The sequence below is a fragment of the Lygodium microphyllum genome, chromosome 11 (assembly GCF_053477565.2).
Source record: "Lygodium microphyllum isolate KBCC chromosome 11, Lygodium_microphyllum_v1.1.10, whole genome shotgun sequence".
Classification (NCBI taxonomy): Eukaryota; Viridiplantae; Streptophyta; class Polypodiopsida; order Schizaeales; family Lygodiaceae; genus Lygodium; species Lygodium microphyllum.
Window position 1 is genome coordinate 161,936,122 of NC_141145.1, and position 2,500 is coordinate 161,938,621.

A 2,500-nucleotide genomic window follows, 5' to 3' on the forward strand; every position below is an offset into this window, starting at 1 on the left:
CAACACCACACCCCCCCACGACGCCCCCCCGCACCCCACCTCAAAAAACCCCGGTCCCTCCATACCACCCCCCTACGCCTCCGAAAACCCGGCTCGACCCACCCCACCCCGCATCACCCCCCCATGACACGGCACACCCCCCACCCCACTGCACCCCCCGACGATGCCCCCTTGCACCCCCCCATGACGCCCCCCTGCACCCCACCTCGAAAAACCCCGCTCCCTCCACACCACCCCAGTACGCCTCCGAAAACCCCGCACGACCAACCCTACCCCGCGTCACCCCCCCACGACACGGCACACCCCCCACCCAACCGCACCCCTCGACAACGCCCCCCCGCACCCCCCCGCACCCCCCCACGACGCCCCCCGCACCCCTCCTCGAAAAACCCCGCTCCCTCCACACCACCCCACCACGCCTCCGAAAGCCCCGCTCGTCCCACCCCACCCCGCGTCACCCCCCCACATCACGGCACACCCCCCCACCCCACCGCACCCCCCCACAACACCCCCCCACACCCCACCTCGAAAAACCCTGGTCCCTCCACACCACCCCATCACGCCTCCGAAAACCCCGCTCGACACACCCCACCCCGCGTCACCCCCCCACGACACGGCACACCCCCCCACCCCACCGCACCCCCCGACGACGCCCCCCCGCACCCCCCCACGACGCCCGCATGCACCCCACCTCGAAAAACCCCGCTCCCTCCACACCACCCCACCACGCCTCCGAAAACCCCGCTCGACCCACCCCACCCCGCGTCACCCCCCCACGTCACAGCACACCCCCCCACCCCACCGCACCCCCCACGACGCCCCGCCGCACCCCACCTCGAAAAACCCCACTCCATCCACACCACACCACCCCACTACTCATCGAAAAACCCCGCTCGACCCACCCCACCCCGCATCACCCGCTGCGACACGGCACACCCCCCCACCCCACCGCACCCCTCCTCGACGCGGCGCATCTCCCCCACACCCCACCTCGAAAAACCCCGCTCCATCCACACCACCCCACCACACCTCCCAAAACCCTGCTCGACCCACCCCACCCCGCGTCACCCCCCCATGACACGGCACACCCCTCCACGCCACCGCACCCCCCACGACGCGGCACATCCCCCGCGCACCCCACCTTGAAAAACCCCACTCGACCCATCGCACATCACCTCACCCCTTCATGACATGGCACCACCGAGCCCCCCCGCGACATGGCACACCCTCCCTCCTCAGAAATCCCCACTCCAACGACCCGCCCGCACAACATGGCACGCCCTCCCTCCTCGGAAAACCCCACTCCACCGAAACCCCCCACAACATGGCACACCCTCCACTCCCAAAAAACCTCTCATCGTGAGGAGGGGGTATCATGTGAAAGCGAAGCACAGGGAGGGACCAGGCACGATGTACGCAAAGACAATCGCGACGAGGAGAGGAGGCGCCACATCATGGGATTTCCATGCCACGGTGTCGAAACAAGAATGCAAAAGGGTGCACCCCTAGGACTTCCCGGGAGGTCACCCATCCCAGTACTGTTCTGGCCCAAATGCACTTAACTGCGGAGTTCTGATGGGATCCGGTGTATTAGCGCTGGCATGACCGCACCACGAACACAAAGGAATTTCAAAGAGCCCTTGTATACTCACAAATTGACACGAGAGAGCTCAAGAGCGAGGCATGGCGGCATGCCATCCCGTTCATGCCATGGAGGACACGACTCAACGCGAACCCTAAACCCCACGCACATGGAGGCGACGCACAAAAGATTGAATGCCGCCGTCGCGTGCCATTTCTAACATGAAGGGCAAGCATGCACGTGAAGAGCACCCCGTGCACACATAGGTGACGACGTAGAAAAGATCGATCCGCAGAATACGTGCCACGAAGGACACGTGCCCACAGCATGCCACAAGGTGGTGGGGGAGAGGGGGGCATGCCATTCATACCACGAGGACCCATGTCCACGCAAGCACTAAACCCCGCGCACATGAGATTGAGTCATAGGATCCCTGCCATGGACAAACATGGAATGCCATCGGGTACCCTTTATGACACCATGGGCAAGCATCCACGTGAAGAGAACCTCGCGCACATAAAGGCAACGAGGTACAAAAGATCAAGTCATAGAATCCACATCGCGGAGGGCGCATGTCCACGTGAAGAAGAGAACCCCACGCACATCGAGGCGACGCACAGAAGATCCGAGTCGTAGAATCCATGCCACGGCGGGTGGACTTGAAATGCCACGGATGCCGACGTGGCAAGACGAGCACGAAAACCACAGTAACGCAAGCGAGCCAAGACACGGAATGTGAAGAGAAGGCGATCAAACCGCCCGCACGAGCTAGGCTAGATCGGGTGCACGGTGTGTGCGAGGACTTGGGGGTGCACACAAGGGCCGAGGCCAAGAAAACCCCGTCGAACCGAGCGGAAGGGGGACAAATCGGTGCGGCGGCGGGCTGAATCTTAGTGGATCGTAGCAGCAAGGCTACTC

At 63.9% G+C, this 2,500-nt stretch overlaps 2 pseudogenes; both read right to left on the minus strand.

Moving 5' to 3' along the window:
• Positions 1 to 1,494: 1,494 nt before the first annotated feature.
• Positions 1,495 to 1,613, minus strand: LOC148029606 (5S ribosomal RNA; annotated as a pseudogene).
• An 831-nt stretch (positions 1,614 to 2,444) lies between these two features.
• The window catches only part of LOC148029607 (25S ribosomal RNA), a 3,108-nt pseudogene continuing 3,052 nt past the window's right edge, over positions 2,445 to 2,500 (minus strand).